General features: G+C 49.4%; 1 protein-coding gene across 1 annotated transcript in view; it reads left to right on the forward strand.

The window, feature by feature from the left end:
• The first annotated feature begins 1,706 nt into the window (after window positions 1-1,706).
• The window catches only part of LOC142804107 (uncharacterized), a 30,255-nt gene continuing 16,238 nt past the window's right edge, over window positions 1,707-15,723 (forward strand). Inside the window, exon 1 of the mRNA XM_075890686.1 lies at window positions 1,707-1,873. The gene's annotated coding sequence lies outside the window, so the exon portion shown is untranslated. The remainder of the gene's footprint in view (window positions 1,874-15,723) is intronic.

A 15,723-nucleotide genomic window follows, 5' to 3' on the forward strand; every position in this document is an offset into this window, starting at 1 on the left:
ACGTGGCCTGGGTAGGAGGCCCATAGTGTGCCGGCGGAGCCCAGTGATTGTGGCAGTGGCGAGCAATATGACCGACACGTCGGCAGTTGAAGCATATAGGCTTGTCGCCCAGTGTTCGCCATTCAGACAAATTGCGCTGTCGAGAGTAGTCGGAACCAAAGCGAGGAGCGGAGGGACGACGATAAAAAGGCTCGGCAGATTAGACTGGTTGAACGGGGTGTAGGCCGACGTTCGATAAGTCTTGACGAACGACTGCTTGTATCAGTGAGATAGTGGTCGGTGAAGGATCAGGCGTTGGAAATGGAGTAGCTACTGGTAGAGCTGCCTCGACTTCGCGACGAATGATGCCGGTGAGGTTGTCACATCGGGTAACTCGGCGGATGGCGTCATCGCAAGAGGAAGTAGCAGCTGTGTTCAGCAGGCACGTAATGCCGTGGGTGACGCAGCGGGCTTTAGCCTGTTCTAGACGGCGGCATTCTGTCAGGATCGTGTCGATGCTCGTGCATTATTAAAAACCAGCAAGTTGAAGGCATAACGCGTTCGATGCTCTAACCACTGAGCTATCACAGCGGCCTTGGTTGAAGGCATCGTCAGCAATCCCTTTGAGGACGTGATTAACTTCTTCGTCTTCTGACATGCGCTGCTCGACCTTGCTACAAAGCGCCAAGACGTCAAGAATGTATGATTCAGTAGACGTCTGGGCACGAGTGGTGAGAGTCTTCTTGGCAGCGAGCTGATGACCAAATGAATCGCCGAAAAGATCACGGATCTTCGATTTGAAAAGATCCCAGCTTGTGATTTCGGCTTCATTGGTTTCGAACCATGTCCGCGGCGTGTCGTCGAGGTAGAACACAACATTGGCGAGCATGAGCGTGGGATCCCAGCGGTGGGTAGCACTGACCCGCTCGTACCGGTGCAGCCAGGAGTCAACGTCGATGGTACCGTCAGTGGAGAAAGTGCCAGGATCCCGCGGGGGTGGCAGGGTGACGTAGGTTGTCGACTCGACTCGAGAGGCCGGTGGTGATGAGGCACTGGCAGTTGAAGTAGCCGAAGAGTCCCCGGTGTTGCGACCGCTGCGCGTCCCCATCGAGGTATGGGAGTCGTCCACCTCCACATATAATGTTATGTGTAAGTTATTTAATAAATTATATACGATAGACTGTGCTCGGCGAACAAGATGGCGACAGTTCATCAACAACCAGCAACCAACGTCGTCTTTCTCTTTCTTGCTGCACGGCTGTGCCGACTGTAGTGTATCAATATATATATATATATATATATATATATATATATATATATATATATATATATATATAGAGAGAGAGAGAGAGAGAGAGAGAGAGAAAGAGAAAGAGAGAGAGGGGGGGAGAGTAACAAAGAGGCATTCTAAATTTAGGATCTCAGCATTATGGGCAGCACCAGCGCACGAACTCACGGGACGAAGAAAAGAGACACAAACAAGTGCTTATTTGTGTCTCTTTTCTTCGTCCCGTGAGTTTTTGCGCTGGTACTGTCCATAATGTATCACCAACTATCCCAAATATCAGTCCTGCATCTCAGAATCTTGCACAAACAAAAAATCATTATGCTTTTTACAGTAAGTAAACGTCTTCTACCACTTAAACTAGACTTACAACTACTATTCTGTACGTCCTTGTGTTTTCTTTTCCACAGGAAGTAAACTAGAGCCAATTTGTCCGAATAAAACGAGGAACCAGCGTGTCCTGTGGAATTGTTACAATGATGGTGCCTGTTACGAAAAGAGCTTCTATTACAATGCTGGAGAAGATAAATGCGAACAATTCGAATACAAGGGCTGTGGTGGAAATGGGAACAATTTTCCGTCGTTAGAGGACTGCACAAGCCGCTGCAAGTAAGTGTATTGAAACAGCTGCGGTACTTCAACACCAAAATTTTCTCGGCCTGTGCTTGGTCACGGGCGAAGTAGTAGTTGTAGCGATTAGCTGAAAAACTGAAGCTGACTTTTGCAGCCCAATGGGAAGTATAGTGCAGCGTCAGGGTAAAGAGAATTAGGAAGTAAAGAAAATAGGGCTACACGGGAAGGGGATATAGCCAATCTTGCCCATTGCGGGGTGTGGCCGATAATAAAGGGAGACCGCCAAGCTGCGGGTTCTCAGTGGTGGACGGTGATCCCGGTCACATCCACGAAATCTAAGTGGCTGGAGAAGACCAAAGGTTGACACGTGGTATGAACAGCAGTTTGTTTGATGTCGTAGCTGGAAAATCGTTGCCTGTAGGCAGTGGTGAGCTTTGTGTGTCCTGCGCTAGCGCTGGGCAAGCACAGACAAGATACTCAAAGGTCACGTGGTAATGGTATTTATAGATGGCGCTGCCTAGAGAGGCTTCCAGGTCTATTTTATGCAGACGATATTGTGCTATTTCCAGACAGTCAAGAAGATAAACAGTGGCTGGTAGATTTATGCGGAAAGGAAGGTGAGGATCTAGGACTAGGATTTAATGCAACAAAATGTACATTGATGGTATTCGATGATCACGAAGGCCAGGTGGTCTCAATACACAAGAAATACCGAGGGTAGGGGAGTACAAGTACCTCGGGGTATGGGTAAATGAGAGAGAGAGGTGTATGGAGGTACACAAAAAAAACATCAGCAGCAAAGGGAAATAGGACTGCTGCAATAATAAAGTTGAGGGCGTTATGGGGATACAATTCGGTACAAATTGCTTCGAGGTTTGTGAAAAGCCGCAATGGTTTTAGGGCTTGCATTTGAGAACTCAGTGGTGTACATGAAGTCAGAGGTGCAATCAAGAATGGATGTAAATCAAAGGGCTGTGGGGCACCTTGTGTTGGGTGCTCAGGGGAAGACGACGAATGAGGCTGTAAATGGCAATATGGGATGTGCAGGCTTGGAAAAAAGGGAAGCCCAGAGCAAAATTATATTTGAAAAGAGTCTTAGCAGCAAAATGAAGTGGAGTAGATGGGCTCAGAAAGTGTTCAAGTATTTGCATAGGAAGAGCGTGGACACAAAGTGGAGAAGAACTAGGAGGCTCACCAGTGAATATGACGTTGGCAATGTGGGCGATATGGTAACAAGGAGCATTAAGCGAAAAGTCAGTGAGGCGGAGAGGATTTTTTGAATGACAACAATGCAGAAGAAGCCGGCTTTCAGTAAATACTGAAGGGGCAAGAACAAAATTAGGTGAGAGAGGTTTTACGATAATTCAAGGGGAATCACGTTACTGTGCGAAGCAAAGTCGGGTTGCCTTAGAAAGTGTAGTCGTACGAGATTCAATAAAAAAGAGGAACATTCCACATGCTGCGAGGGAGCTAAGAAAACGATGAAACATGTTATGATTGAATGCGGTGATACCCAGTTATAGGTGTGGGTACCAGCTTACATGAGGCTTTGGGTTTTAGGGACGAACATGGAAAGCTAAACACGCCCACGATAGAGGCAAGTAAGAAACTCTTGGAGTAATGGTAGCAGAAAAGTAGAAATAAATGACAGAGATAGTGGGAAAATGAGATTATTCTGCCTGAAGAAGAAGCGAGATGGAACAGAAATTTGGATTCTTCTTTGGTATCATGAGATTTATTTAATAGAAGTAGATAAGGCTGTAGGCCAACATAACAAGAAAAGTTTCTTTACTTTTTTGCGAGCCTGGGCGCACACATGCCATCGCCCCGTTATAAAGGAGTCGCTAATAGCGTTCATTCATTTGTAACCAAGGCGAGGCCACGCTGGGAGCGAGGAGGAGTGGCGCGCGAAAGGCGAGGCCTTGATATATTTGCCTTCGTGCGCCTTCGATAGCGGTGTTGGGAGCAGCGCTGGCGGGCCGCAATTATGACCATTTACCCTTTATTGTCTGCTAGGCTCTCCTTAGAGTGTGGGTCGTTTCAAGGAAGTTTTAGTATAACCTCTTTTGGTCGTTCTCGCCTCTCCGTAAATAGTACATAGAATGTACCCGTTCTATTTTATGAATTGCTCACTATATGGCACTGTGTGTATATAGGTAAAATTGTGTTCACTAGATGGGGGTAGGATGCTCTTTTAGTTGATGGTTAAAGTGGGGCTCGACAGACAGACAGACAGACAGACAGACAGACAGACAGACAGACAGACAGACAGACAGACAGACAGACAGACAGACCGACAGACACAGCTCCGCCGGGCGGCTGCTCACTTCGACGCAAGAGCATCCCGATCTGCTGCCATTTTAGCTGCTGTAACAGAGCATTCCCACGACGTACACGAGAGGGTCGCTCGAGTTGCTTGACATAATTTGCAAGTAGCACTCGGGTTTTGCGTGGGAAAAATGTGCCGCAATCGCACAGCACTGAGGAAGGTGTATGTCTGCAGCTGTCGCCAGATGACTGCCTGGCATCGTTTCTGCTTGGTGTGAGGAAGGAGCACTATCCACCTGCCTAAACTGGTAGTGTTTGGCAATGCCGTTATAGCTCTCTAAAGACGCGTTCACAGTGAGCATTCTGGCCGTCGAAAGTGCACTGAATCCGATTCGGTGGCAGTGAGATCCACCGAAAAGGCCTTCTCTACGCTGATCGTTCTCGGACCGATGTTTGCGGCGTCTGCTGCCGAATTGGTCGCCACAGACCAATAGTAGCGCTAGTCAAGAAATTTTGAAAAAAGGTGGCCAAGCAGTACTCACTTTTTATGTCGCAGTGCACGTAATGGAACGTTTTAACCCACGGAGTTTTATCCACTGTGTGCCTACTTCACGTTTCTTCGTGGAAGAAGTGACCGAGCTTGTCGTTGGCGTGACCGAGCTTGCTGCAGTTCCGCAGAGCAAGACGAACCATCAACGCCACTGGCGTTGGCAGTTTTTAAAGACGATAGTCTTTCTTGGGGACCTTCGACGGAAAAAATTTTGGTCTGTCTGTCTGTCTGTCTGTCTGTCTGTCTGTCCGTCCGTCCGTCTGTCTGTAGATTTGTCTGTTTGTCCGCCCTGACGATACCCCAAACGGCTCTGAACGACCAACCCCATTCGCAGTGCCCACCAATATTGCTCAAGGTTTAGCGTTCATAGCTGCGCTATTGTGAATTAAAAATCAATTATTGCGCATATCTGAGGCGCCATAACAACACTTCGAAGTTTTGTATGTCGGCCTTTATACTAGAAGAGGCACACACAAGTAACTCCAAGGAATGCAGCGTTTATCGCACTGCACTGACAGTGCAACGCGATGCTTAAAAAAAGTGTTTCCAACGCTTTGCTACGACGTCAAGGTGGTGGCACCTGCCCGTCACTTTGCGTTCTACACCTTAGCACCTCCGAGACTGGCGCGCATCTTTCTCCGTGGACTGCTCGCCTTCGTTTTCGAAGATAACTGCCAGATGGCGCTTGTGTCTAACGTGCCTCGATGCACTCGTTCGCCTCCGCTAAACGCTCGCGGCACTCTAACACAGCGCCTGCAGAATACCATTCACCGATTTTCTTGTGCAGAAAATCAAAAAAACGTTTTGTTCACTCTCTCCAGATGCAAGACTATCGTCTTTCGACTACATTTGCGGTGTAACATGCAGACTTGTAACAAATTTTTTCAGCTCTTTGTGCATTACAAGACCGCGACTTGCCAGCAAAGTGAACAGTACTACTTTTTTTCGCTTTCTGCGTACGAGAATCATTCAAGTCAGGACCACCGAATAGCGCAATGGCGCTTACGAGCAGCGACAACAACCGGGTGACAGCGCATCCGTCCCGCATTTGCTCCGTGGTAGATGGCATATTCGGCACGTCCAGTGCGAACAGCGCTACTTTCAGCGGCAGGATAATTTCGCTTACTGTAGAAAATGGATGCTTCAGTGTGAACTAGGGGTAAGCCTTCTCCCACGTTTTGAACCAAGGGGTCCAAGCTCGGCGAGGCGGCCTCAGACTCTGCGCGGCAGGTTATTTCTGCCACCTTGTTGCAATTAAGGGGGCCTTCATTGGTGGGGGTGGTGACATGCGCTGGAAACCACGAAATCGCGGTGCTATTGAGCTGTTGCCTATCATCCTTCTTCGTAACCTGTGGAGAGAGAGAGAGAGAGAATAAACATTTATTAATAGCAAATGCACACTGAGCCTTCTTTGAGTGGGGCCCTCAGTCCAGGGCTCCATTGCCTTGCGCGACCCTGCGAGCCCACTGGACCAGCTGCTGCTGTTCCTGCCGGCGTAAGCTGAGCAGTGCAGACTCCCAAGAGGAAGGGGTGGGATTGGGAATGGGAGGAACGCCCTGTGGGGCAGAGCATTCCCACGTGGAGTGCTACACCGTTGGTACGGATCCACAGAAGGGGCAGTAGGAGGGGTAGAGAGTCGGATGAAAGTGATTTAGCATATAAAGGCAAGGAAATGAATTTGTCTGTAGTTGCCGCCAAGCGACAGCATCTGCTCTGTTAAGTGAAGGATGAGAGGGAGGATACGTATAACGGCTCTGTCGATAGTATTGCAGCGTAGCGTTGTAGTTTAGTGGTTCTGTCGACGCGTCGTCTGGATTGGACAGCTCTTCCAATGGAGCCCGGCCGTTCAGCTCTCGGGCAACCGCATGAACGCGTTCATTACCATGGAGAGAGGCGTGTCCAGGAGTCCAGACGATACGCACAGGACGTAATGCGGACGGTGAGACAGAAGAGAGGATATTGTGTGTATGTGCAGCCATAAGTCCTTGAGCGAAAGCACGGCAACCAGCTTGTGAATCTGTTACAATAGTGACAGGGGAGTCATGTGACTGTGTCGTAGCGTGAATAATTGGCAGAGCGAGAGCTCCCTCCTCTGCCAGACCACTGTCTGTAGTGCGAAGTGTGGCAGACGCCACAAGGGCGTCTGTGTCATCTGTCACGGCTAAACACATGGCTGACTTCTCTGGGTAGCGTGCTGCATCAGTGTAAAGTACTTGTAAGTCTGATGTACCATCACCAAAAACGCGTGTCATAGCCTGAACTCGGGCACGTCGACGACCGGCGTGGAGGGAGGAATTCATGTTGCGTGGAATCGGAGGCACTTTGATGAGTGCGCGGACAGTAGAAGCAAGTTTATATCGCGGTACTTGTGCGGGTTTTTGAGGAATCGGGTAGCCAAGACGAGACAGGATGGCGCAGCCCTGACGGGTCTGCCTGAGCCGTTGGAGCTGACTATTGTGCTGGGCCTCGATGAGTTCGGTTATGGTGTTGTGGACTCCTAATTGAAGGAGGCGTTGTGTAGATGCGTGTGGAGGCAAATCAATAGCCGCGTTCACAGCTGTCCGTAGAAGGATGTCCATCTTTTTTATTTGAGCTAGAGTGAGATTGTGAAACGGAAGACGATAGGTGAGCCGACTAACTATGAGTGCTTGTACTAGGCAGAGGACATCCTTCTCACAGAGGCCTCTCCTGCGATTGGTGATGCGTTGGATCATGTGTGTAATTTCAGTTATCTGCTGAGCCAGAAGGTGTGTAGTGTGCGAGGCCTTGCCGTCGGACTGAAGGTAGAGGCCTAAAAGGCGAATTCGTGGCACCAGAGGGATAGGATGGCCATTAAGAAACAGCGAAATGTCAGGAGAATCAGCGGTTTTGCGGCGCCGCTTGTATACCAATAACAACTCCGACTTATCCACTGAGCACGTAAGGCTGCCGGCAGCAGCATAATCTTGTACCACAGACACAGCTTCCTGTAGGGCGTCCTGAATGGTTCCGTCTGATCCTTTGGTCGCCCAAACTGTAATGTCATCTGCATAGATGGCATGCTGGGTGTTGGGAACCTGTTGTAATAGGGAAGGGAGTTTAGCCATAGCCACGTTGAACAAAGTGGGCGAGAGAACCGAGCCCTGTGGTGTTCCTCTGCCTGCGAGACGAATGACGTCCGAACGGAGGTCTCCAATCCCAATAGTGGCCGTGCGGTCAGAAAGAAAGGACCTGACGTAATTGTAGATACGTGAGCCACACTGAGATGAAGCGAGATTGTCAAGAATAAGGTCGTGGGAGACGTTGTCAAAAGCACCCTTCAGATCCAGGGCCAGAATAGCTCGAACCTGGTTTGAAGTGGGGCTATCCAACACGTCCTCCTTAATCTGTAATAATACGTCCTGTGTAGAGATACCAGGACGGTAGCCGAATAGTGTATCAGGAAAAAAGTCATTGTCTTCGAGAAATGGTTGTAGTCGAGAGAAAACAACGCGTTCAAAGAGTTTAGCTACACATTAAGTTAAGGATATAGGGCGAAGATTCTGGAGGGATAGCGGCTTGCCAGGCTTTGGAATAAGTATGATTTCTGCGGGTCGCCACTCCTGTGGTAGCGTGCCGTTTCCCCAATGTTCGTTGTGAAAAGCGGTTAAATATTCGATGGACTGGTCATCTAAATTACGCAGAAGTGTGTGCGTAATCTCGTCTGTACCGGGTGCTGTGTTGCGCTTAATGCTTTGCAAAGCTGCCCTAACCTCTGCTTCTGTAATATCCTCATCTAGAGGCGTATCGTGTACGTGTGGATAATCACGGTAGGCGGGACGTGGGCTCGTGGATACATAGTGTTGCTTTAAGGTGTACAGCAGAGTGTTATCGTCAAACCCTGATTTGTGGAGAATGGTGCGGATTGCGTTAGCAGTGTGTGATTTTGTCTGCGTGGGATTTAAAAGAGCACGGAGTATACGCCACGTTCGAGGTGTACTTAGTGAGCCGTTGAGTCGATCACAGAAGTTATGCCAATTGTTGCTAGTGAGGATGTTCGCATAGTCCTGTGCCTCAGTAGCTAGTTTGGCGATTCGGAGACGAAGTTTTCGGTTATGTTTCTGTCGCCGCCACCGCCGTGTCAAGCCTCTGTGGGCATCCCAAAGATGTAGCAGATGCCGGTCCACATCCGGCGTTTCTGTCGTCGCAGCGATGAGTTTGGTAGCTCTTTGAAAATTGGAGTGAAGTTGTAATATCCAAGCCTCTAGGGAAGGAGAGTCTTGATGGGTAGTTGTATGATTACGCCTAAATGCATCCCAATTCGTTAGTTTTATGATGCGCTCTGGGGCACGCGTGGCTGCTACTTGGAGCTCTGTAGTTAGTATATGGTGATCACTGCCTAGATTCACCATGAGGTTGCACCAGGAATGGTGACTAACGCCCTTGACTATCGTGAGGTCGGGGCATGTGTCCCTGCTCACACTATTACCTAGGTGAGTGGGTTGATCAGGCTCTGTCAGCAGGGTCATGCGATGAATCGCGAGAACCTGTGCGAGTCGTCGGCCTTTAGGCGTTTCTGTTGCATAGCCCCAAGCCGGATGGGGGGCATTGAAATCTCCTACAATAACTATGTGTTTACCCAACTTGCATATTTGTGCAAATAGATGACCGAAGTCATTGTTCCTTGCATTAGGTGCACTGTAAACGTTAAGCACGTAGAGGCTGCTACTGGAACGAGAGCACGGGACTAATTCCAGAAGTACGTGTGAGATGGAGTTGCTTTGAAGGGTGTGTTCAATGAGTGTGACATGCTTAGAAACTAATGTAGCTGTGCGATGTGGTGTATTGCTCATTACGTCCGTGTATGTGGTGTAACCCGGAAGCGTAGGGGTACATTGTACTTCTTGTAACGCTATGACATCGGGAGTAATCTGCTGCGTCGCAATGAATTGCATTAGAGCTCCGCGTTTCCTACGATACCCCCTGCAATTCCACTGCCACACACGTAGGAGTTGAGGGGTGTCACGCGTTGACCTACGGTTTCTCGCCATGATCATGCAATAGCGGGGCCTCGGTAGCACGCAGAGGCATTTCGGACTGTGCTAAATCTTGGTGGAGGGTGGTGGGAAGCGGGACTGCAGCAGCTGTAGCTGTTGGGACGGTTTTTGGGACGGTGATAGGAAACGGGAGGGGCGTATGTAAGGATGCGGTCGCTGTGTTTCACGTGTCGCAGGCGTGGTGCGTTTTGGTGCAGATGGCGAAATATCAAGTTGGCCAAGTGCAGCCGATATCTGCTGTTTAACATCCGTTACAATCTGCTAGACAGCAGGTTGCAGGGCCTGCTGCATCAATTGTTGGAGTGGAGCTGTTAGTTCAGCCATAATGCTATCCTTCATTTTCTGCATTTCTACCTGCATCATAGTTGCGAATTCATTCCTTGAAGAAGTAGCCATTTCATTCAACGCCTCTCGTGTGCAATAGTTGGATCGTGCTGTAGTTGACGACATGTCAGGGTGAAGCTGATTGTCTACTGACATGGGTTGTGGTAGTCTAGGTGGCGTTGGTTGTGGTGTTCTTTCCTGCGTTGATGTTTGCGTGAGGGAGTGGGACTGGTGTGGAGAGGGAGGGAGAGGAGGGAACTGTCCTGCCCAGCTTACCGTTTGTGCTTTCTTGTAGGAACCGCTTTGCTGGCCATGATGATGCGTTGTCCCGTCCGTGTGCCAGCCTTGAGATCCCGGCTGGCCAGCGAAACCACTCCGCGATGACGAGTTTCCTCGCTTGGGCCCCGACTTATCCCTGGAATGGCTCCTTCGCCTGGCTGCACTCCCGGACGCACTGCTCTGCTTTCCGGGGCTAGGAGATGGTGACTGGGCCTTCTTGGTGGGAGTAGCGGACCGGGGTGGTTTGCGTCGGTTGACAGGTGGCAAAAACCGCTTTGGGCATGGTTTGGCAGCCGTAGGGTGGCAGCCGTAGGGTGGCTAACCTTGCTGAGATTTAATCCACCATGGGGACGGATTGCTAGCTTGTTGTCCTCGGCAGGCAGCGGTGGGAGTCTTGGTAGACGCGTCTTAGGCCGGCTATGGCATAGAGTGGGCTCAGACGGCGTGCAGGGCAGCTTTTGAGTCGGTACCGTATGGGGTTGCAGCTGTCGGCGTTTGTTCGCTCGCTTGGTAACAGTGATCCATGGATTTGCGTTGTGCTCATTGCTCACCTGCGTATCGGCGTCTTGACTGGTCTACGTATCCATCATGTGGTCCGTGAAGCGAGAGGGCAATGAGTGCTTCTCCCAGAGACGCTCGCCATCCGCTGTAGAGCGGGGCAGCCTTCTGTCCAAGCCGCGTCTCCGGCTTGTTAGGGTTAGCGAGGTGGACCTCTTCAAGAACTTTCGAAAGCGTTAAAACGTTTAAAAGCGCACTCACAGGTAGAAGTCCGGTATAGCCTTGACAGTGGTGATGCTAGGAACAAGTTCCTATTGTTGCAACAGGTCGTCAGGAAGAAATTCTTCTTGAAATTGAACCTGAGCCGGAGCCGATGTGATTCGCGTCCGTCGCATGCTCTCGCTACTCGGCCCATCCTAACCTGTGGAGCTTCGGAAGAAATGCGTCCCCGTGCGTTTACTTACGAACTGCGGATTGTGAGGCGCTAAGAACTGCCTCGCAGATGGGGCCAGTAAGCGCAAGCGCAATCGCCGCCTCTTCCGCGAGGCCTGGATACTTTGTACTAACACTACACGCGTGGGTAAGCAGGTAGTTCAGAACTGCGACTACCGCCATAAACCAGTGACTGTGTGTGTGTATTCTGCTGTGTTCACAAAGGGCGCAATCCTGTCCCCACCAAATTAGCGCAGCAGTGCCATAGCATAAGCCTGGCGTCTGCCCCCGTTGTATTTGGGATGCATATTTCTAGAAATAGGGGACACTATCAGCGTGGCACCAATGTCGTGTTGAATGTCCTCTATCTGACCTTGTTTGATGTGATAACTCAGGGCGAGTTTCCGCAGGATGTACCGACCCGTGGCTGTCCGGGGCATACGTTTGAGTTGCGGTACCCTTTGCGCATCCACTGTTTATTGAAGGGTATTGTACACCCCTAGTTATAGCAGACGACTGGTGCCCGCGGATACCGGAAGGCCAAGAGCGATCTTGTATGTCTTGCGTAAAGGTGTTGAAATTCTCCCTTTCGGTAACAGCCCAGCTGTGGAAGGCCGCCGCAAAAGTTACGTGACTGATTGCAAACGAGAGTATAAAGCACATGACGCTGTCCTTCTTTATTCCCGTGTGCTTGTTTGAAATTCATTACAAAAAGGCAGGTATAGCTGCTGTAACCTTGTCGTCCGGTCTTTCAGATGATTTTGTAATTTGATCAGTTGGAAGCTATGTGCATATCGCTGATGCGTATGTTCGAAACTCTAAAAATGTATTGATGGATTGATATGTGGGGTTTAACGTCCCAAAACCACCATATATTTATGAAACATGCCGTAGTTGAGGGCTCCGGAAATTTCGACTACCTGGGTTTCTTTAACGTGCAACTCGGAGAATGTAGGAGCCGTCTTGTGTATACTGCATGTTTTCACAATGGTGTGGTTCATCGATTGGCTTGCACCTGCTGTGTGGGTGGTACATTAGAAGCTCCCATTTGAACACAGAGATTCGGAGGCATGGTGTTAGAAGTATTTTGTGTTTGGAGGCACGTATCTCAGAGAAAGGTCTCTATTGCAGATAGTGCTGCTTGTAAGGTACATTATATGTTTCCGTCACTTCCCTTGTCCACACATAGGTTGATGTCGTCTGCATACTAGGGGTGGTGGAGGTCTTCAATCTCGCCAAGGCAGATCGGGAGACCCATCCTCTAAGTTGAAAAAAAGCGCGGATATTATCGACCTTTTGGGAGCGCCGCTGCTTTCTACAGTATACTGTAGGAAACACATTCGTCTGATATTATGCTGTCGACTGTGAGGGTGACTATGTGGCACAACATGAAGTCACTGATATAGTTGTAGCTTCTCTCGTCCACGTTGAGCTTGTTAATTCGGCTCAGGATTGCTGCATGTTCTACATTGCCGAACGATTTTTCTTTATCCAGGCTGAGGATGGCCCAGGTGCCACCACTTGGGTCTCTGATAATTTGCTGGTAGAGCTGGAGCAAGATATCTTGTGTGGAGAGGTGTGGAAAGCCTACCGTAGTGGGCGGGTTGGCTGCCGTGTCCTCTAGGTTGTTGTTGATACGGGTAAAGAATGCGTTTTCCATCATTTTGCCAACGCAACACGTGAGTGAAGTTGGCCTCAGGTGATCGAGACTAGACGGCTTTCCTCGAAGAACTGCCTCAGAGCGTTTCCACGCCTCTGGAGTGGGACCCTCTTGTCAGCATGTATTGGTGAATGTTGCAAGAGCGGTGATCCAGACATCGTCGAGGTTTCGTAAAGCCTTGCTTGTAACCTTGTCGGGACCAGATGCCGATTTTCATTAGGCTGCATGGTAGAGCGCAGCGCGCATATCTGATACATGGAAATTTTCATAGAGCCTCACATTTAACTCGCCAGAGTAATCGCCGTGTTGAACCTTGAGTCGTCGAAGAACTAACTTGTCTGGCAGGCGTGTTACCGTCTGCTAATCAGTCGCGGTAATCCGTTCTCTGTGCAGAAGCCACTGCAAGTTGGCATGCTGGGCCGACTTGCTCTGCGTTTCCCCCAAGAGGACACGGAGGAGACGCCACGTTCTTCTATTGTGCAGCTGCTTGTCGACTGCGTTACAGATGCCATACCACTGCGGCCGGCTTCAACTCAGGCAATGCTCTTCAGGCTGACGATTGAGCTGTGCGATCTTCTGACAAAGACTTCGATGGTGCCGTTGCGTCTTTCACCTAGCAGGTAGTGATGTCTTGGCTTTCCAAGGTGGGCTGGTCGGCTTTAAATCTTCTGAACCTGGACTTCGGCTGCGATCGTCTGTCACTCTGTTCACGTCTCAACTGAAGATTTCTATACATGTCTCGATGCCATCGATGGCCTTCTCATCTCCACGTTCGGCTCGCTGCTTCTGGATTTTGTCCCAGTCCGTCCATTAGAGTTGCTTTTGATAATGAGGGGTACTCACCTAAGAAATAGGTATTTTTTAATCAGATGGTCGCAACCGAGATTTTCAAAAGCATTCCGTCACTTTGCTTGAGGGACGTTGTGGACCACCGTCAGTTCCAGCGTTGCATCCTGTACTGTTCACGTTCCCATGCAGGTGAGCGCCGTCGGTTCGGTAATAGGGACATTTAGCTGATTGATTTCGCGCTCCATTCCCCGTTCCTCTCAAACGCTCAACGTTGCCAGAGCGCAACGCACATTTTTTGGTTTTATCCAAGCGTCGTTTTGTCAACGCCATAGCGACGCCACCAGTGCATGAAATTTGTTGTAAATAAAAATAAAATTTGCTTTTTTCTTGCAGCTAAATAAAAAATTCTGTTTTAAAAGAGTGTGAATTCATTTAGTGTTTGACACAGGGGTATGTTTTTTATTATTATTTTTTTATCACCTTTACTTGAAACTGCTACAATCGAAGCCTTTAGGGCAGTCAAAGCGCGTTTCAAACGCCCTGCCCTGAGGCTGCGCATCCACCGCGTTGCCTTGTGGCAAACAAAACTAAAGAGTTTTTCTGAATAGGTGGAAGAGTGGTTTCTGCAAAACTAAATTGTTACTATTGTTACATAAAATCACCTACTGTCGAAGATTCACGAAGTCCCTTCGACAGAAGTACCAAAGGAGCATCTCCACAGGCTCCATTATGGCCAGAAGTGTCACCTCAAGATTGTTTCGTGGAACTTCACCGCACATGCGTGGATTCTCGAAGGGATTGGCGGCGACGATTTCTCGGAGGAGGTAAAAATACTCGTATCTCCTGAAGTGTCATCGGGGCTTGCGTGTTTGCCGAACAACCACTGCATTTCCAGAGCAGTGCGGAATTTCTGCAAAAGAGGCTGCCATTTTGGTCGTTTCCCCTCGCGTCACGTGATCCTTCACTCGCTATGACGGTCCGCTCACACGCTCAGCACCTGACCGTCTAGCGAATGCGCAGTGGCACAACCACCGCAAGACCGAGCGGACCAGGAGGCAAAATAAGGTCAGCTAAAAGTGCCTAATAAGCGTGAGCTCTGTATCATGCAGGTCCTGCCAAAGGCGTCCGCCTTTGTCTGCAATGTAGCCATAACCGCAGGCTTCGTTTGGGGCGTTAAAATCCCCCCTCCCATAAACGGGTGTGCACCCGCCAAAATTAGAACCTCCCGAAACAGAAAGGGGAACCGGCTCCATGAGTAAGCTGGAGTTGGTGTATACGTCGAGAAGATATGCACTGTGCTTGCGTGTCCTGTTTGGCAGTATCTCTACTAGCATATGTACCACGTGTGGTGTGTTCTTGAATTACAGTGTCTTTCCGCGTTAAAACTTTGAATCCACGGTCAACCAGAATCGGTGAGGCGTATGCATTAAAACCTGGAAGCTTTCGTGTGGTTCCTACTCTTTCCTGTATCATCATTACGTGAGTATTGGGTTGCACGTCTTGTACATGTTGCAGCAGTGGTTGCATCTTAGTGAAGCCCCGACAGTTCCACTACCACATCACCAGCTCGTTATTGGGGCTGCCCACCATGATGATGTGCTTGTGCGCTATCAGATATAGGGCTATTGTGAGGGACGGAAGGGTCCATTGCAGGCATCATTGACGTGGCGAAGGCCTATGTGAGTCTCGATTCTGTCAATTTTAGATTCTACCTTGTCTGTGTGGGCAGTGAGGTTATTGATCACAAAGTCGATGTTGCCGATCAAACTTTTAATGTCAGTCAGCACTTTACCCATTTCCTCATTTCTTCTTGTTCTTCCCGCCATTCACATAGTGTGGCTTTTTCTATGCGCCAATGTCTTGCTGTGGCTTTGAGCTTGTCCTGCCATTCACATTCGGAATCGGTTGCCACTCGTCTTTTTGCCGGCAGCGCTTCACCATCGTTGACTTTCGGAACAGGAGTACAGGTGACTGCGCCATCGACTGCTTAATCAGGTAAATTCCTTGTGTTTACTGCTGCACTAGCGTGCGTAAGTGCGCGTTTTTGCGCTGTACTGCTAGTAATGTCGCA

The sequence above is a fragment of the Rhipicephalus microplus genome, chromosome 3 (genome assembly GCF_043290135.1).
Source record: "Rhipicephalus microplus isolate Deutch F79 chromosome 3, USDA_Rmic, whole genome shotgun sequence".
NCBI lineage: Eukaryota > Metazoa > Arthropoda > Arachnida > Ixodida > Ixodidae > Rhipicephalus > Rhipicephalus microplus.